This window comes from Pelophylax lessonae, assembly GCF_965119305.1.
Source record: "Pelophylax lessonae genome assembly, chromosome: 6".
NCBI classification, from domain to species: Eukaryota; Metazoa; Chordata; class Amphibia; order Anura; family Ranidae; genus Pelophylax; species Pelophylax lessonae.
The window spans coordinates 26,351,525-26,373,035 of record NC_138773.1 but is presented as its reverse complement, the minus strand read 5'-3'; the positions used below and the strand labels follow the sequence as shown (position 1 = coordinate 26,373,035).

Here is a 21,511-nt window from a genome sequence, read left to right as displayed (position 1 = left end):
ATACATACAGACTACAAACTGATTTTGAGAATGCTGCTCTCCAGCTCTGAAATGGGATACACACTCTTTAACCACTTTCCAGGGGTGGACTGACAACAATCAGGACCCCTGGACCAAGTAAAGCAAGGGCCCCCCCTGTCAGGCCCCGCCTATGACCTGCCCCTGGCCCTGCCCCGCTCCTACATTTTGCACAAAGTACAACTGGGACCTGGAGGGGGGGGTCGCTCTCTAATAGTGTCCATTAGAGAGTCTCTGTTAGAGAGAGACCCCCCTCCAGGACCCATTAGAGACTACAAAGGAGTCTAATAGGACCTGGAGGGTCTCTCTAAGAGGGGCCTTTTCAGTATGCATTATACAGTGTGTTAGAAGGAGTCCCCTCCAGGTCACATTAGAGACTACAAAGGAGGCTAATGGGACCTGGACAGGGTCTATATAACAGAAGCCATTTCAGTGTCCATTATAGAGTCTGTTAAAAAGTGTCCCCTCCAGGCCGTATTAGAGACTATAACAGAGTTTATATGGGCCTGGAGGGGGGAAGGGGGGTCTCTCTCTAATAGTGTCCATTAGAGAGAGTCTGTTAGAGAGAGACCTCCCCCTCCAGAACCCATTAAAGACTACAAAGAAATCTAATGGGAAATAGAGGGGGGTCTCTCTAACAGAGTCCCTTTCCAATATAGAGTCTGTTAGAAAGAGTCCCCTTAAGCCCCATTAGAGACTATAATAGAGTCAAATAGGACGGGGGGGGGTCTCTCTTACAGTGTCCACTAGGGATTTTCTGTTAGAGAGAGGCTCCCCTAGGTAGATCTCTCCAGCGTGTGCTTTCCCACACGGTACAGTAACCGCTTCACTGCTGCTCCAACTCAGCAAAAGCCAGCATGAAGATCACTGTACAGCAAATCGTGCTCCTCAATCCGCATGCATCCGCCATCTTTGTCTGTACCTGGGCCTCAGTTGCACCTCCATCTCACCAGGCCAATTGATCTCCCTTACTATTTGGGAATTATCCAGCTGTCAGGCATTGCACGGCCGACATTTTTCTTTACACCACATGTACAGACAACACTTACCATACTGTCTTGGAAAATTGTCCCGCTGTCATAAATTGCACGGTCAACATATTTCTTTACAGCATCTCCTCCGATATCACTCTCCACACTATTTGGGAAAACTGTTCCGCTGTCACAAATTGTACGGTCAACATTTTTTTTTATAGTGCATATCCAGACATGACCCACGACACACCGATCCCTGTGTCCCGAGTCCCCACTTTCTCCATCCGCACTTGCACCGATCACTGTAAAGCAGACACTGTTCTTTTGTACAGTATGATGCATCTCTTCTCCTCTAACTCTTCTGCACATTTCTTGAAAGAACAGATTACTTCTTTGACAAAAGTCCATCCGTTGCCGTTGGCAACCATCACTGAACTTGATTCTTCATCCCACTCTCCCTAATCCCTATAGAGCAAATATCACTCTCTTCGTCGACACTCCAGCACATTTCTTAAAAACACATAACATTACTTTGTAAGATTTCACAGCCGTTGCCGTTAGTAACTGTTTTGGTAACTCAGAGTGAATCCTGGACGACGCCCCCAAATGTAGCACTGCCCCCTTGAGGGCTGCTGGATTTCTCACCTTTTCAGGTCCCTCTGGGTTACTGGTAGCAACTGCATGCAGAATCTTAACACTTTACTTTCTGGCCCAGTCAATGAACAGTCTAGGGGTTTTGGTTGTCTTTGTTGTTTTTATTATAAATAGGGATGGGAGAAGGGATGAGGAGGATACTCCAGAACTTGAATTATTCACAATGCTGAGGACTTCTATGTGAGGATGCGGCTAGGCCGCACTTTCACCTTGCCACTAGATGAATCCGAGGTAAAGATCCTGAATAGACACTTGCTGAGCACTTATCTTCAGGGTACTCACCTAGCACCCCCTTTCACTCCACCAGCTTACACCCGTCCTCTGACTACTCTGGAGTGGCCCCCTTCCTGGTCAGGCCCTTAGACACTATCCCCTGTACTCACGATACTGTTTTTCCAGGTTCTCCAGTGTCTCAACTACTCTTAGTCAGCTCTCCTTGACCTCTGGGTTCAGCTCCTGTCATCTGGCTCACCAGGCTGACTGCCTGTGACCATACACTAACTGCTGCAGAAGAGGAGGCAGCCGCCACCTTCCTTCCGGGACTCTGCTCACCAGCCAAAGACCCCGAGCACATTTGCCCTTTGCTTTTATACCACACCCAACACTGCACCGAGACAATCAGTCTGTGCCAATCACTGGGCCTGTGTACTCATTGGCCAGGTTTCCTCCACTGTCCAATGTGCCTCACTATTGGACCAGTGTGAAACACTCCCCTAGACTAGATGAATCACATACTGAGCACCATGAGCAGACCTAACTCACAGATCCTAATATTTTTTATATACTATTTATTTTCTGTGTACAAACATTAATAAATTGTTATATATATATATATATATATATATATATATATATATATATATATATATATATATATACACATTTTTTTTATATATTTTTTTCTATGCATTTTTATATACTTTTTTTTCTGGGTGTTCATACGTTAATAATCTGTTTTAGATAAGAAAAGATTTTTGTTTATTACATTATATTTCAGTTCAGTTTTTTTACATGTACTGTTTATATAGTGAGATGTGATATGATATTATTTATATATATTTATATATTATTATATATTATTTATATATTATATTATTTATATTATTATTATATTATAGATATGATTTTAACTTTTGGCATATGTATATTTATGGAATAGATTACGTACTTTTTAACCACTAGATGGGGCTATTGCATAATGTGTATATTTATAGTGATTAGTCTCTGTTTTGTCACTTATTGCAGAATAGAGATTCGTTTTTTATGCAGCGGTTTTTAACCACTTCCCATCCGGGCCAATTCTGACACTTTTACTCCTACCTTTCCTAGAAAATTACTTAGAACCCCCAAGTATAGCAGATGTCCTATAGAATAAAATGGTGGGTGTTGCAATTTTTTATGTCACATGGTGTTTGCGTAGTGGTTTTTCAAACACAGTTTTTAGGGGAAAAAAACATTAGACAAAAACTTTTTTGTGTGTATTGTACAAGATGATGTTATGCCTGAGTAAATAGATACCCAACATGTCACACTTTAAAATTGCATCTGCCCGTGGAATGGGTGCAAACTACTGTGCTTAAAGTTCTCCATAGACAATGCTTTAAACGCCTTTATGGGTTACCAGTTCAGAGTTGCACAGCAGGTCTGGTGTTGGAATTATTGCTCTTGCATTGATGTTCATGACAACACCTCACGTGGGGTGCGATCACCATTTACATATGCGTGCTGGTGTAACATATGCGTTTGCATTAGCGCGTAAGCATGGTGGGACGAGGGCACTTTCAAAAAATTTTTTATAAAAAAATTATTTTTTTTTACACTTCTTTTTGGGTGAATTTTATTGCTACCACAAGGGAAGAACAACAGTCCTTGTGACAGCATGGGCTGTAACAGGTCCACTTTATGGAGAGATCTGGGGTCTATTAGACTGCAAATCTCTCCTCTTGCCTCCCATGCAGATCGGTCTGATCGGCTGCGTTCCTGGCCGCTGGCGGCCAGGTAAGCAAACAGCCAAAACCGGATGTGACGACATAACCAGGGGTGGACTCATAGGTGTGCGCACAGGGTGTGCCTGGGCACACCCTAATCACCCCTTGTGGTGCAGATTCCCCCTGTTTAGAACCCTGATATTTCACAAAAGCTCCCTAACTGTGCTAACAAAAAAAATAAAATTGTAAAAAAGAATAAAAATGAATAATAGAACTACAGACACCGATCTCTACCCTACTGACACCATCAGAAAATACACATGGATATGTGTTTGGGCTTTGGGGTGCACACCCTAATGCAATAGGCTGCGCACACCTATGGGTGGACTGACAACACTCAGGGCCCCTGGACTAAATAAAGCAAGGGTCTCCTGTCAGGCCCCGCCTATGACCTGCCCCTACATTTTGCACAAAGTACAATTGGGACCTGGAGGGGGGTCTCTCTCTAACAGTATCCATTAGAGAGTCTGTTAGAGAGAGACCACCTCCAGGACCCATTAGAGACTACTACTGATGAGGCGAACATCCCCTGGTTTGGTTCGCACCAGAACACCGCGAACGGGGGAAAAGTTAGTTAGAACATGCAAACTCCATTGAAGTCTATGGGACTCGAACCTGAAAAATCAAAGGTGCTAATTTTAAAGGCTTAAATGCAAGTTATTGCCCAAAAAAAGTGTATGGGAGTCGGGGTACTGCCCTGGGGGACATGTACCAATGCAAAATATTTTTTTTAAAACAATTGTTTTTAACTATTTCAATACAGGGCACTTTCACCCCCTTCCTGCCCTGGCAAATTTTCAGCTTTCAGCGCTGTCACACTTTGAATGACATTTGCGCGGTCATGCTACACTGTACCCATATGAAATTTTTATCATTTTTTTCACACAGAGCTTTCTTTTGGTGGTATTTAATCACCGCTGGGTTTTTTTTATTTCTTACAAAAAGAAAAAGAAAAAAGACAGAAAATTAAAAAAAAATAAAGTTTTTCTTATTTTCTGTGAGTAAATTTTGAAAATAAAAATTTTTTCTCCTTCACTGATGTGTGCTGATGAGGCGGCACTCATGGGCACTGATAGGCTGCACTGATGGACACTGATGAGGTGGCACTTATGGGCACTGATGAGGGGGCACTAATGAGGAGGTACCAATATGCCGCACTGATGGGCACTGATAGGCGGCACTGATGAGCACTGATAGGTGGCACTGATTAGCACTGATGGGGGGCACTGACGGGGGGCACTGATGGACACTGATGGGCAGCACAGATGAGCAGGCACTAATGGGCACTGACTGGCAGCACTATGGGCACTAATTGTGGGCACTGTGGGCACTGATGGCGGGCACTGTGGGCACTGATGGTGGACACTAATTGGCACTGTTTTTGATGTTTCTGTAATCAGGGCACTGATGATCAGTGCCCTGATTACCTGTCCTAGTCTCCCCTGTGAGGAGGAGCTGCTGATCGGCTCTCCTCGCCTCACACTCTGACTGTGTGAGGGGAGGAGAGCCAATAAATGGCACTTCCTCATTTACATATGACACAGCCAATCACATGGGTAAAGAGCCATGTCATTCATTGGCTCTTTACAGAGATCGGGGTCGCGCCGTGTCCTAGCTCCCCAAAGCACCCTTCCCATGTTGAGGGCAAGCGACCTGGTATGGTTCAAGAGGGGGGCGCTCAGTAATTATCAATTGTTTTATTAAGCTTCAGAGGACGCCCGGTAGGAGGGGTGAAATGGGTCAAGCTGTCTCCCGTGCATCTGACGTCATTTCTGTTTCCGGTGGTTGGAACGCAAACCGAGAGAGCGGCGTCCACCACGAGGAGGAAGAGCGGTATTTATTGATTTTATCTTGTAAGTGCACTATATTTTACCTTGATAAAACAGTTGATAATTACTACACTATGGAGATTTTTCTTTTCTGGCCATATTCAATTGGGAGAAAATGAGCAGAGTGATCCCGTAGTCCAGTAATATATAACCCTGACAGTATTGTTGTGTGCGCATACCCGCTTGAGAACCGGAGGTAAAGAGTAGAGAGATCCAGAGGCATATAACCCTTGCAGTGATTATTGTGGGCGCTTAACCTCTCGATATCCAGTGAGTGGGGGAGAGAGAGAGGAGCACGAAGTGGATCACCTGGCACAAAGCACTTTTTGTGATTTTTTTTTTTATCACCCATTATTGGCACAAGGACTTTGCACAAGGACTTTGGGGGACTGTTGCTAGCACAAGAGTTGCTTACTAGTATTGTTGCACTGGTTCAGCACTTTATACTTTGCACAAGCATTTTGCACAAGGACTTTGTGTGACTGTTGTTAGCACAAGAGTTGCTTACTAGTACTGTTGCACTGATCCAGCACTTTATACTTTCAGCAGAATATTTATTATCTGACATGGACTTTCATTGTATTGTTCATTTAAAGTGGTTAAACCCACTTTAAAGACTTAGGTAAGCTTATATTAAGGCTTAGCTATAGGTGCTATAAATATCTCCTAAACTTGCACCGTTTAGGAGATATTTACATTGCATGCAGCTGATGACGTCATCGGCGCATGCGCTCTGAAGGAACGGCTACCCGAGCCCTATGCCGTGACCGGCGAGTTATGTAATCGCGCCTCCGGCCGATCAGATGGACAAGGAAGCAGGTCAGCCAGACATGTCGGCCATCCTGTCGCTGAGCGGGCGGTGCTGCGGGGGCTTTGTTTTAAGGTAAGTAGTTCATATTGAGCTAGTATCCGATGCATACTAGCTCATTATGCCTTTGTCTTTACAGGTTTTTTATTTTCAAATTTTTTTATGAGGGTTTACTTCCTCTTTAAGCACGAGAGACTCCATCTTGTTCTTAATGTTGCAATGTGTTCTGTAACCTTCACATATCACACAGACACTACTTCTGCTAGAAGCTCTCTCTATCTTTACTCCCCCTCCCCTCTCAGGGTTTTACTTTTGCAATTGTTATGATTGTATTTCTATTCGCTAGTCTTTAATAATATATTTCTATTTGTTAGTTTTTAATAACATCTCACACCACCCCCTTTTTATCTATGTATAAAATAACATGTACCGTAATAATACATTTTCTCATGAACAGACATTTTAAATACGGAGGTTGCGTCCTGTGAATCTGTTCCTGCATATGCAGAGTTAACTTTTATTTAGAGTCTCAACCAGAACTTTCTACAACACTATCACTTGGCACTTTTTATTTAAATTTAATTAGCTAATTTGGACTTTACATATGTGATTTCCCTTTATATATATATGATTGTATTGATTTATACATACTTGGCACAGATATAACATTATGTGGAATGTAAGACACCATCATTGAGTTTACACAGTATTAGATTAGTTCATGCACATAGAGCACTTTATATATCACAGATTGAGTAGTGCTGATACACACATTTATACTAAGGGCCTGGTATGGATTTTGGGGGGGGACCCCCCCCCCGCTGTTTTTTTTTTCAATTTTGGCCTGGAGTTTCCCTTAAAATTTTTACCAGACCCTTAGGGCCTGGTATGGATTTTGAGGGGCCCCACGCTGTTTTTTTTTTTTTTTTTAAATCAGGCAGCAGAACCTGATGCTGCAAAAAAAAAATCACTGCTGATGCAGGACGCACTAGTACCTGCGACAAAGAAGGGGGAGTACTAATAATGCAGCAAGAGAACATGATGCTGCAAAAAAAAAAAAAATCACTGCTGACGCAGGACCCACTAGTACCTGCGACAAAGAAGGGGGATAACTAATAATGCAGCAAGAGAACATGATGCTGCAAAAAAAAAAAATCACTGCTGACGCAGGACCCACTAGTACCTGCGACAAAGAAGGGGGATAACTAATAATGCAGCAAGAGTACCTGATGCTGCAAAAAAAAAAAAAATCACTGCTGACGCAGGACGCAATACTACCTGCGACAAAGAAGGGGGAGAACTAATAATGCAGCAACAGAACCTGATGCTGCAAAAAAAAAAAGAAATTGAAAAGAAAAAAAAAATATATATATACATCAATGAAATAAAAAATGGTATCAGTGGGGTGACACAGACTGTTGTGTTGTATAAAATACACTTCAATGGCCCCACTACAATCACAGCACAGCACTAAACTGACTGCAGTACACTGTATAACATAGGAATCAGCCCCACACTACACTGCACTGCTTGATATATATCCTGCAATAACTGATAAATATATATATATACTCTACTATCTGAGATATCCTGCAATAGCTGAGAAATATATATATATATATATATATATATATATATATACTATACTGGCTGATCCATTACTAGATACAATGCAAAATCCACTAACTACCTGCCTAATCTCACTCCTATCTCCCCTAACTCACTATACATGGCTGCCTTGTAAGCAGCAGCCTTATATAGTGTGGGGCGTGGACCATGATTGGCTAAAGGCACCCTGCCTTTGGCCAATCACAGTTCTGACAGGACATTGTGCTGTGATTGGCCAAAGCATACAGGTCATGTGCATGCTTTGGCCAATCATCAGACTATCAGTAATTTATTCACTGCACCAGCGAAGTGCATTTTGGGGCGCCCATCGGCGGACAAACTTCTCGCCGAACGCCCCATTTGTTTGTGTGTTCAGCGAACACACGAACGCCCGATGTTCGACTCGAAGCTCATCCTTAGACACTACAAAGGAATCTAATGAGTCCTGGAGTGGGGGGGTCTCTCTAACAAGGGTAAGAGAAGCCAGGATTCAGAAAGTTTGCAGGCCCAGTGCACGGATGCGCATGCCCCAACATACGTTCTGTCGTCGACATCACTTAATGACGCTGCATGCGTGCGTGTGCCGTGTGCCTTTGCGCACTGGGCCTTCAAACCTTCTGAGACCTGACTTCTTCTAAAATGTCCTTGCTTCTAAAAATGTTAAGGCCCCCCACATTTATGCATGTACTGATGTAAACGCACGCTTCAGGGCACCGACGTATGAAAACATAGATTGCATATCGCCGTGCACGCCAGAGTGAGTGCAATATTTCTAGTACCAGACCTTCTTTTGTATTGAATACAATTCAATACAGAAGGAATAGGAGGGTCCTGCTCACAATCTAAAGAAAATATAAGGTACTGACCACTATTTTTTCTCTAGGGTTTCTGCTAGGGGTTTTTTTTTTAATCTTCAAGCCTAAAATGATTTTTTAAATATGTTTGCATTAAAACCCTGCAGAAACGGCTATAGCAGTAAGAGACTTAATTTTTTTCATCTGTTGTGTGAAAAAAGTAATTGTGAAATACAATCATCTTATTCTCTCATGCTCCCAAAATAGTAGCTCTTGAGGGAGTCAATCCCACATTTTCACAGCTCTTACATTGAAAAAACCTTTCTGTATTTGGAGATGAAATCTCTTTTCCTCCAGACGTAAATAGTGCCCCTCTTGTCCTCTGCGATTAACTTAAAGTGATTAACTCAACACCAAGTTCACTATATGGACCCCTTATGTATTTATACATGCTGATCATATCCCCCATTTATGTATTTATACATGGAGATCATTTCCCCCTTAATCTCCTTTTCTCAAGAGAGAATAAATTCAGTTCCTCCAATCTTTCCTCATAGCTGAGCTCCTCCATGCCTCTTATCAGTTTGGTTGCCCTTCTTTGCACTTTCTCCAGTTCCCCGATATCCTTTTTTGAACTGGTGCCCAAAACTGAACTGCATATTCCAGATGAAGTCTTACTAATAATTTGTGCAGGGGTAAATTTATATCTCTCTCTCCTAGGACAGTCCGTACCTCTCCTAATACAAGAAAAGGACTTTGCTGGCTTTGGAAACTGCAGCATTGCATACTATTATTAAGCTTGTGATCTACTAGAACACCAAAATCCTTCTCCACCATTGGCTTCCCCAGCTTGAGGTTGGCTTGTAAGTTGGAGACATCCTATATGGACGTTATTCTACTGCAAAGCTTGGTTTTACCTGCAAAGACTGAAATTAAACTTTTAATTCCAGACCTTATATCATTTATAAATATGTTCAAAGGTAAGGGTCCCAACACTGAACCTTGGGGTACACCACTGATAACCTTAGACCAGAGTTTCTCAACCTTTTCAACACAGAGGAACCCTTGAAACAGCTTTCCGGTCTCAGGGAACCCCTGTTAAAAATGACTATATCTACAACTGAGTGTGATGGTCAGTGGGAAGAGTGTTCCCTGCATTTGTGGTCATTGGGAAGAATTTCCCCCCTACAGATAGCTAAAAAGTAATTGGTGTCACTGGGAATGTATTTGAGAGAAAAAGATTGGTCATTATTCAAGGAACCCCTAGCAACCATTGGAGGAACCCTAGGGTTCCACAGAACCCTGATTGAGAAACCCTGCATTAGACCATTCAGAGTAAGAATCATTAACCACTACTCTCTGAAATCTATCTTTAAGCCACTTTTCTATCCATTTAAAAACTGATCTTTCCAAGCCTGTAGACTTTACTTTACACATTACATTAGCTGTGTGTGGAAACTGTGTCAAACACTTTGTCAAAATCCAAGTATACTACATTCACAGCCACCCCTCTGTCCAAGTATACTGCGTCCACAACCACGCCTATCCAAGTATACTACCTCCACAGCCACCCCTCTGTCCAAGTATACTACGTCCACAGCCACCCCTCTGTCCAAGTATACTACATCCACAACCACCCCTCTGTCCAAGTATACTACCTCCACAGCCACCCCTCTGTCCAAGTATACTGCGTCCACAACCACCCCTCTGTCCAAGTATACTACGTCCACAGCCACCCCTCTGTCCAAGTATACTACATCCACAACCACCCCTCTGTCCAAGTATACTACCTCCACAGCCACCCCTCTGTCCAAGTATACTGCGTCCACAACCACCCCTCTGTCCAAGTATACTACGTCCACAGCCACCCCTCTGTCCAAGTATACTGCATCCACAACCACCCCTCTGTCCAAGTATAATATGTCCACAGCCACCCATCTGTCCAAGTATTCTACGTCCACAGCCCCCCTTTGTCAAAGTATACTACCTCCACAGCCACCCCTCTGTCCAAGTATACTACGTCCACAGCCACCCCTCTGTCCAAGTATACTACGTCCACAACCACCCCTCTGTCCAAGTATACTACGTCCACAGCCACCCCTCTGTCCAAGTATACTACGTCCACAGCCACCCCTCTGTCCAAGTATACCATGTCCACAGCCACCCCTCTGTCCAAATATACTACGTCCACAGCAACTTCTCTGTCCAAGTATACTACGTCCACAGCAACTCCTCTGTCCAAGTATACTACGTCCACAACCACCCCTCTGTCCAAGTATACTACATCCACAGCCACCCCTCTGTCCAAGTATACTACGTCCACAACCGCCCCTCTGTCCAAGTATACTGCGTCCACAACCACCCCTCTGTCCAAGTATACTACGTCCACAACCACCCCTCTGTCCAAGTATACTACATCCACAGCCACCCCTCTGTCCAAGTATACTACGTCCACAGCCACCCCTCTGTCCAATTATACCACCTCCACAGCCACCCCTCTGTCCAAGTATACTGCATCCACAGCCACCCCTCTGTCCAAGGTTTACCTCTTCATAAAAAGAAGATGCTGAGCCCTCCTTTTGCCTAACCATACAATGATGTATATGTCACATTTTATAGAAAATTTACAGGCAATATTTTGTGCAATAGAAATAAAAGTTTTTGCAATCTCTGAATGTAATGTTATCAGTCAACTTTAGCTCTTCAACAATATCAAAATGAAAATCTTCATTTAGACACAATAAAAGTAATATAATAAGTAGGGATGAGTTTTGAGTTCATCGTTATCATAGTCACAAAATTCCATAATTTGAAGGAATGAATTATCCAACTATGGAAGTGTTGGATATAAATGATAATTCTGTGTAGGGAGAGATACTGTTTTCTCTTTTTTTTATAAATAAATAAAAAATTAAATTTTGTTATTTTTACATGTCCTCAGTGGTGCACTAACGGGATGGGAGGCTCTGCCCTGGGTGCAACACATTGGGGGGGGGGGGGGGGGGTTGGGCCAGCACTGCTTAGGGGTGACACCCAGGGCAAGAACGGGAAGGAGAAACTGCAGCGCTGAATAGACAGCAAGAGCTGCCAGAGTTAACTTTCCAAGTTAACCATTAAGTTAAGTCCGGCAGTGCTGCTGTTTCTCCTTCCCGTTCTGCCTCCTGCTCTGCTCTCCTGTCTCCCGCTCTGCATTCCTGAATAAGGTAGGAAGGGATAGAGCTGCGGGGGGTAGGGCTGTTTAATGCAAAGGGGTTCAGAGGTTTAAAGGGGGGCTGTGGAAAAAAAGGGGTCTAGAGGTTTGGGTGGGTGTGTAATGTAAGAGGGTCCAGAGGAGGTGTGGTGGGGAGCTGTGTAATGCAAAGAGGTACAGAAGTGTTGGGGGGCTGTGTAAAGTAAAGGGGTCCAGAGGTGTGTGTGGGGGGGCTGTGTAATTTAAAGGGGTCCAGAGGAGTGGGGTGGGCTGTGTAATTTAAAGGGGTCCAGAGGAGTGGGGGTGTGGGAGGGCTATGTAATGTAAAGGGGTCCAAAGGTGCAGAGCTGTGTAATGCAAAGGGGTCCAGAGGTGTGGGGGGCTGTGTAATGTAAAGGGGTCCAGAGGTGCAGAGCTGTGTAATGTAAAGGGGTCCAGAGGTGTGGGGGCTGTGTAATGTAAAGGGGTCCAGAGGTGTGGGGGGCTGTGTAATGTAAAGGGGTCCAGAGGTGTGGGGGGCTGTGTAATGTAAAGGGGTCCAGAGGTGCAGAGCTTTGTAATTTAAAGGAGTCCAGAGGTGTGGGGGCTGTGTAATGTAAAGGGGTCCAGAGGTGTGGAGGCTGTGTAATGTAAAGGGGGGTCTTCCCACATTTTACCCGCAGTTATAGCTGCAGTCCTATAGATTTCTATTAAGTTGTGTGTTTTTTTTCTGCATTTTCTGAAAGCGCACCAAAATTCCCGCATGCTGCAACTTTAACGCACTTTCAGAAAACAGGACACCATGTTTTACTATAACAGGTGACACCAATCCTAGTGACGCATAGTAAGTGTGCCAGTTACATGTATTTCTGTCTGGCGCCCGATAACAATTCTTGGTATCGTTTTTGCATAGGAAGAGGAGGGGCCTGGCCGCCCCGGGGAGCAGAGGGAGGAGGATTTTTCCAGGTTCCGGGCTGCAGTGCGCAGAGGCGCTACACGTGACCTCACTTGAATCCAATAAGACTGCTAAACAAACATCCAAGAGTCCAAGTTCATTTAATTTAAAAATGTGTTTTGGGTGCCATACACACTCCCAACGCTACAAAACAAGTACAAATACAAAACGCATACATCTAAAGGTAAAAGGACGTAAATATAAAAATGATAATGCAAATAACAAAGAGTAACGAATATAAATGTCAAAGGGTATATACCTATTTGTTTATATATCTTATTTCAATAAATAGCAAACTCAAAGATATCTTACATCGAGACACAAAAGGTCACAACACTTCATTAGCTAACAGTGAAATAAATAGAATGATATGCCATATCTCAGTAAAACCAGGCTAATATTACAGTTAATATATATTAAAGTGTTTGTAAAGGTATTTTTTTATTTTTTTTAAATAACAAACATCTATTTACCTTCCAGCTTTGTGCAGTGACCTATTCCCGGGACCCCTGCTGGTGCTCCTGACTCCTCCTCTCTGTCCAGTGCCCCCACGTGAAGCCCAGGCCCTTGTGTGTGCTCGAACCCGAGCCCAGCTGCTGAGTCAATGGACAGAGCCAGTGAGACATGGAAGTGAGGGGAGAGAAGAGCTGCTCCTGTGAGCGCTGGATCTAATAAAGGGCTTAGGTAAGTAAAAGGGGGGGGGGGTGGGGGTAGGCTTTAGAACCACTTTAAGTACAGTTTGCCAATAGGATAAAAATGCATTAGGTGTGTCTAGGACAGTGTTTCTCAACTTTTTTTCATTTAAGGCACCCTTTAAAGTATATGGACAATCTCAAGGCAACCTCCAAAACTATAGACAGTCTCGAGACACCCTCCAAAATTATGGACAGTCCCGGGGGACCCTCCAAAATTATGGACAGTCTTGAGGCACCCTCCAAAATTATGGACAGTCTCAAGGCACCCTCCAAAATTATGGACAGTCTCAAGACACTCTCCAAAAGTATGGACAGTCTCAAGGCGCTCTCCAAAATTATGTACAGTCTTGGGGGACCCTCCAAAATTATGTACAGTGTTGAAGCACCCTCCAAAATTATAGACAGTCTCCTGGGAACCTCCAAAATTATGGACAGTCTAGAGGGGACCCTCCAAAATTATGGGCAGTCTTGGGGCAACCTTTAAAATTATGTACAGTCTTGGGGCACCCTCCAAAATTGTGGACAGTCTCGAGGCACCCTCCAAATTTATGGACAGTCTTGAGGCCTCCAAAAGTATGGACAGTCTCAAGGCACTCTCCAAAATTATGTACAGCCTTGGGGCACCCTCCAAAAATATGAACAGTCTTGGGGCATGCCACTCTAGACTGTAAAAACTATTCTAATAGGTTTACAGGATACAGCAACATCCACACGTAGGACACCCGACGTTAGAGGTGATCTATTCTTCCAAAGCAGATACACTTTTGCACACTGGTACTGAGTACCATTCCAATGTTTCTCTTCTCCTTCAATTTCTCTCCATTACTTAGCTAATGTGACCCCAAAGTTGATGGAGAGGCAAGGGAGGGTAAAGGAGTTGTAAAGTCTCATGATTTTTCACCTTAATGCATTCTATGCATTAGGGTGAAAAACTTTCTGTGCTTTAGCTGCCCCCCTCAGCCCCCCTTTTTGTTACCTGAACCGGATCTCGTTACAGCGATGAGCACGAGCCCAGCAGCTCCAGCCGCTGTCTCGTGTCCTCATTGGATATTGTGATAGCAGCTCTCCGTAGGGGCACCTGATGAAGAGGAGGGGCCAGGAGCTCCACAGGGACACCCCAGAAAAGGAGGATCAGGGCTGCTCTGTGCAAAACCCTTACACAGAGCAGGTAAATATAACATGTTTGGTATTTTTAAGAAAAAAAAAATGAACAATTTTACAATCACTTTAAACAATGCTATACAGGCGACTGGCATCGCCCTAATCAATCGATGATGTCAATTGCAGTTAGGATGTCGGCAGCTAGAAAGTTGTAATGGTGCACAAGGAAAACCCATGGTTTTTTATGACTAAAAGGGAAGCTTCATTCACCCACTGGCTTTTATACAATTTTGGGGCAATTTTAGGCATTTTTCCAAGGCACCCTGCTGGAAAAAGGCTGGTCTGGGACAGCAAACAAATTCAAACAAATGTAATATTTTTTTACTACAGCATAGACAAGACAAGCATAGACATAGCATAGCATAGACATAGACAAGCATAGACATAGCATAGACATAGACAAGCTGGGCCGATGCTACCAGTAAGGCGACCCAGGCAGCCGCCTAGGGCGCAATCCAGCAGGGGGCGCCAGCATCCTACTGCTGCACCCTGAATCAATCAAGTAATGACCGCTGGCGGGTGGCCAAGGGTGGACTGGCCCAGCAGGGAGCAGGCATGCATTCCCCCTAGGCAGCTCTGATGGACTGTAAATAGGCTGCTTAACCGTACCTCAGACAGCGGAAGCGATCACTTCCGCTTTTCCCGTCACAGCTTGGTATTGCAGAGAAAGCTAGCTTTCCTGGGAGTCTGCCGCCCGTCCCGTCACCGCCCACTGTTTTTCTAGCTCCTCCCTCACACTCGGCTGCCTGTTTAATCTGACACTCCTCCTCCCATTTGTTTCTAGCCAAACCCCGCCTACACTCCAGCCCCCTACAGGCACTGTGCGTCTGTGCTCAGCCTACCTGTGGAGACCAGCCTGAGGGGGGGAACTTAATTTGTGAGTGAACTATCTACACCCTGCACAACCCCGCCCCCCATCTCCCCCTGCTACTCTTCTTTCCCTTGTCATTTCTTACAGTGAAGACTAGGGAGGAGGGGGATTGTGTAAACTGAGGGGGGCTGTGCATACGGGGGGGGGGATTGTGAGGACTAGGAAGGAGGGGGATTGTGTAAACTGAGGGGGGCTGTGCATTCTGAGGGGGGGGGATTGTGAGGACTAGGGAGGAGGGGGGCTGTGCATTCTGGAGGGGACTGTGAAGACTAGGGAGGAGGGGGATTCTGTAAACTGAGGGGGGGCTGTGCATTCTGGGGGGGGGGATTGTGAAGACTAGGGAGGAGGGAGGTTCTGAAAACTGAGGGGGGCTGTGCATTCTAGGGGGGGAATTGTGAAGACTAGGGAGGAGGGGGATTCTGTAAACTGAGGGGGGCTGTGCATTCTGGGGGGGGGGATTGTGAAGACTAGGGAGGAGGGGGGTTCTGCAAACTGAGGGGGGCTGTGCATTCTGGGGGGGAGATTGTGAAGACTAGGGAGGAGGGGGATTCTGTAAACTGAGGGGGGCTGTGCATTCTGGGGGGGGGGGGGAATTGTGAGGACTAGGGAGGAGGGGGATTCTGTAATCTGAGGGGGGCTATGCATTCTGGGGGGGGTTGTGAAGACTAGGGAGGAGGGGGATTCTGTAAACTGAGGGGGGCTGTGCATTCTGGGGGGGGATTGTGACGACTAGGGCGGAGGGGGATTCTGTAAACTGAGGGGGGGGTGTGCATTCTGGGGGGGGGGTTGCGAAGACTAGGGAGGATGGGGATTCTGTAAACTGAGGGAGGCTGTGCATTCTGGGGGGGGGATTGTGAAGACTAGGGAGGAGGGGGATTCTGTAAACTGAGGGGGGCTGTGCATTCTGGGGGGGGATTGTGACGACTAGGGCGGAGGGGGATTCTGTAAACTGAGGGGGGGTGTGCATTCTGGGGGGGGGGTTGCGAAGACTAGGGAGGATGGGGATTCTGTAAACTGAGGGAGGCTGTGCATTCTGGGGGGGGGATTGTGAAGACTAGGGAGGAGGGGGATTCTGTAAACTGAGGGGGGCTGTGCATTCTGGGAGGGAATTGTGAGGACTAGGGAGGAGGGGGATTCTGTAACCTGAGCGGGGCTGTGTATTCTGGGGGGGAATTGTGAAGACTAGGGAGGGGGGGATTCTGTAACCTGAGGGGGGCTGTGCATTCTGGGGGGGGGGATTGTGCAGACTGGGGGAGGGGGACTAGGGGGAGGAGAAATTGTGCAGACTGGGGGTGGTAAGTACAGACTAGGGGAGGGGGCAATTATGGAGACTGGGGGATTGTGGAGACTAGGGGGAGGGGGGCTTGTGCAGACTGGGGGTAGGAGGGATTGGGCAGACTGGGGGGGAACTAAGAGCAGTACAGAGGAAACTACAACTCCTGGAGTTTTGGAGGCAGGCAGAGGCAGGGTGCTCCAGGGAGTGGGGGCACTTGCTAAGGCTGCACGCTGGCTGCCACAACTTGACCCCAGGACAAGGCGCATCACCCCCAGGAGGCTGTGCAAGGACCTGCTGAGCTGCCATCGCTGAGGTGAGAGATCATAACACAGCTGACCCTCACATCAGGCTGCACTGATGGGTACTGGTGAAGCTGATCTGATGGGCACTTATGAGATTGAGCTGATGGGCACTGGTGAAGCTGCATTGATGGGCACTGGTGAGGCTGAATTGCTGTTGAGAAAGGGGTGGGACATATGTGATGTCATGATATGGGCAGATCATATGGGTTTGTGATGTCACATCGTGGGCCGAGCATATGGGGGGGGGGGGGTGGCGACAATTTTTATTTTGCCTAGGGCGGCAAAAATCCTAACACCGGCCCTGGAGCCCGAAAGGCAGTGGAGAACAGAAAAGTCTGGCGCGCATTGGTTCATGAGGTTGCGAAGAGTCGGACACGACTAAACGACTGAACAACAAGACATACATGAGGGCACAAAAGTGTTATACATATAATCATTGTAAATGTTTACTAAAGAGAGAATGAAGAAAAAACAGTTTGTATCTCCTAAAGCATTTGATATAAGGAGTAAAAGCATAGCTTGAGAATTCAGATGGACTCGGGTGAGCAGAAACCAAATAAATCTGCAGTAAAAGGAAATGTAAAAGTAAACATATATCAATGGCAAAATAGCTCAGAGTGGAAAGGAAGTGGATAAGGTGTATCAGCAGATAAGAAAGGGTCTGAAGAACATTAGAAGACATCATACCTGGGATTTACTGCTTGGAAAGTTTCAGGAGGACAGATACACGCCTGTGTAAGTGAATGCTGAAATGGTGAGCGATGTTCCTATGAGGGGGTTTAAATAGAAGAAAAGGTGCATAAAAGTGAAAAGGGGAAGGGGGGGGGGGGGGGAGAGGATGCGTGGGACCAATAAAGGAACATGATGATGGCACTGACTAGCCATCATCATAGAAGGAAATACTTTTATAAAGATAAGGAAACTAGGTATTTCCTAAGAAGAGATTGCTCTACACATTTAACCACTTGAAGGCTTTTTCTGGCAGTTTACAAGTGTAGCACTACTCCCTTGGAAGCTGCTGGTTATGGGTTCCCCTGGGTTATCTATAGCAACAACTTGACGATTTAGCATATTCTAAGTGCTTGGCTCAGTCAGAAAACAGTCCAGGAATTTAGTTTTTTTGTTGATTTATTTGAGAACTGGGATAGGAGAAGGGATGAGTGGGATACTCCAACTGAATAACTATGCACAATTTGCTTGGACTTTTGATTAACACTGGATGCGGCAAGGCCGCTGCTTCACCTTGCCACTTTAGTGAAGAAGATTGTAAATGAACTGCACTGTATTGTGAGTCACTCTTCAGGGTCCTGCTTGGTACCCCCTTTGTCCCTACTCTTCAGGGTTCTATATGGCATCCCCTTTATTCTGACACTCTGTGTGAGCTGACCCCTTGATCCTCTGACTTCACTGAAGTGGTCCCCCTTCCTGGGCAGACCCTTTGGCAAGTCCCCCGGTACTCATGGACAGGGTTTTTCCTGGAAGACTCTGCCAGCAGCTCCACTGTCAGCTTTACTGGATCCTCTGCAGCTCAGCTCCACACCTGGTTCACTAGGCCGACTGCCTATGACCACTTTCCTCATACAGCAGGAGGAGAGACAGCCGTCAGCCTCCTCCTGGGACTCTGCTTCCCACCAAAGATGCCCTGTCACATGTCCCCTTGGCTTTTATGAGCAATCCCAGGATGCACTGCAGGAATGCCCTCCCAATGGGACTCTCACAAAAGCCTATGTTTCACTGGCTGGGTTTCCTCCACTGTCCAACATGCTCCCCTTTTGGATGCAGTAGGGACACTCCCTCAGACCCAGTGAATCACATTTGGAAACATGCAACCTAATAGATCAGGCTCCCCTGATAAGCAGAAGGAGCATAAGATGCTTTTACCTAGCACCTACCTAGGAGGGTGCTATATCCACCCCCCACCAAAATGAGCCAGGTCCCATTGGCTCTGGGGCAGCCGCCCCCTACAAAAATTCTACGAAAAATCAGGAGTATCCCACAAACCTGGAGAGGGGGAAAATGAAGAACAAATTTACATGAATAAATTAAGTGAAAAAATATATGTTTCTCTGCTGTACAATATATTACATTCTAGGTGCATGGGCTGTCAATGCACCCCCCACCAAGCAAAGCCTGTTCTGGTGAGTGAATACAACATTCTAACTAGCTGTCACTAACTTTGTACAACCTGAAAAAAAAAAGAGGAAGAAAAGGTTAGGCACTTCATTGAAACTCAGTTGCATAACCTTACTCTAAGTTCAAAATAATGAGAAGACCCTCCCCGCAGGGGCGACCTTCTCATCCTACATCCCGGACTAGAAACCGGTCAGCTTTGTCTTTAGTCTTGACTCGACGGCCAGTCCACTCCTCCAAGGTGGTCCTAAGCCCTGTCACTGACTACCTATAACAGTCCTTTTCACTTCTCTCCACAGGAGGTTGGTTGCTGGAGCCTGAGCAACCTGATGGTCTCATGGGGAAGGAAAAGAGCCTCTTCAGGGGCCCCTAATGACATCAGGGCACCCCCCACCAAAAATCTTGGTATGCTGCCCACCTCTTCCTAGGCAGCTGCTTTCAAAGTTCCAGGCATGGCCCGATGGCCCAAGTAGTCCATCTGGAACTTGAGGTAGAATCTCAAAGAAATATTCTCTTCTTTTTTTTGTAATCTGCTACCCTGATGGCCAAAAGGGTCTTTGGAACAACAATACGGAATTGTTCCTGAAACAACAGAAAAAAAAAAAAAAAATTCTTCAGAGATGGACGGCCCTCTAATGTGAGTCCATCCATTGGTGCCCTTTGGTTGCCCAACTCCTTCTGCAAAGACAGAAGGGGAAAGGGTGATGGAAAAAGGGGGGAACATATGCCCCAACAACATCTGAACTTGAAGGAATTTTTCTTCTTGCTTTGTTCAGTTCAGGAACATAGGCTAGCCAGCCTTAGTTAAATTTTGAAAGTTCTCTTCAAATGTAGAAATCAGGATGGGGAATCCTTACTAACTTCCCATTGTCATCTCTGATGTGGATTGACCAGGCATGGCCAGATCCATCTGGGCGGCGGACCTCCACTCGGTCCAGGTAGATGGACCGCCCGTGGTTCCACTGAGTTTTTACCGACAAAAAGTTCTTCCATAGATCCATCCTGGAGGAATTTCTGTATGTCTTAGGGACAAACAGGAAATCCCATTTGGCTTCATCACACCAGGATTCTCTCTCCTCGATTTCCAACATGACCTCCCATGAAGCATAGTGGTAATCGTACACATATTCCATAGCTACTTTCTTCTGCAGCCATCGCTGCATCCTTGAAAATCTGGGAAGGGTTTTCCTGATCCCTCTCCCAGCTGAAGAAAATGAGGTCTCTGCCCACCTGATCAAAACATCATAGGCCTCATTTTGGTCCTGAGCCTGGACATAGTTCTTGGGTGGGGTTAAATCTTGGACCCTAATAGCATAGGCCTCACAGAACCCCAGACTATTGGCACGCTCTCCCCGCACCACAGTCCCTAGTCTCTTCATCTGGCATATCAGGACAAGGACTGCTCCGCGCCTGAGATCCCCAGTCCCACTCAGTTTTATCTTCAGATCTTCAGACATCAATTCCTTCTTCTAAGGACCCAAACTGATTCTGGAAACTAGGAGACCCCACATAGATGACCCCGGCTTCCTCCTCACTGCTTTCACTCATTTTAGCAACTCTGGGCACCGCGGGCTATCTTTTCTCCTCAAGTTTTATGAGAGCAGACTTTGTTTCTGCTACTGCAGTCTTCAATGCATCAGGCGGCCACTCCCCGGCCCGTACTAACTGCATGCATCCTGGCCTGGACATTCGGGTCTCCTTCCATGAGCAAACTGGACCACTGACAAGTTGCATGGCCTCCAGCTGCATCATCACTCTCAGCACTCCTTTCCCACGACCCTGGAGAGGCCCTGATTCCGCAGCCAACAAGGCCTGAGTGACTTCGGTCTCCCACGGCACACACAACTTCTTGGGCCGACCTTCACTCCTCTCCACCCGCAGCAGCAGATGGCCGCAATGCCCGCACTGGCTCCAGGATTTCACCCGCATGGTCACACTCATACACTGGGGACATACCAGGCCCAAATGCTCCACGCCTCCTCCAGTGCATAACGCCAGTCTTCCATTGGGCACCATCCGCACCCCTGTATCCCACAGGGTGGATGTCTTTGGCTCTCCGGTCTGCTCCCCGGTCTGCCCAGCAGGTTCTCCGCCAACATGTGAGTCAATCACTGATACGCTCCGACTTGCTCCGACACTCGCCATCTTGCTCCTCCGCACACGTGTCTCCCTCTCAGCCACACCCAGAGGCCAAAGTATTTTATGAACTCTGTGAAATAAGTAGGGCGAGGTTGGTAGACGACTAATAGGGGAAGGGAGGGGAAAAAGACAAGAGCGGA

At 46.0% G+C, this 21,511-nt stretch overlaps 1 protein-coding gene across 1 annotated transcript in view; it reads right to left on the bottom strand.

Moving 5' to 3' along the window:
• LOC309557934 (F-box only protein 6-like) overlaps positions 1–17,926 on the bottom strand; it is a 67,448-nt gene extending 49,522 nt beyond the window's left edge. The window contains exon 1 of the mRNA XM_082260807.1: positions 17,790–17,926. The gene's annotated coding sequence lies outside the window, so the exon portion shown is untranslated. The remainder of the gene's footprint in view (positions 1–17,789) is intronic.
• Between the last annotated feature and the right edge of the window lie 3,585 nt (positions 17,927–21,511).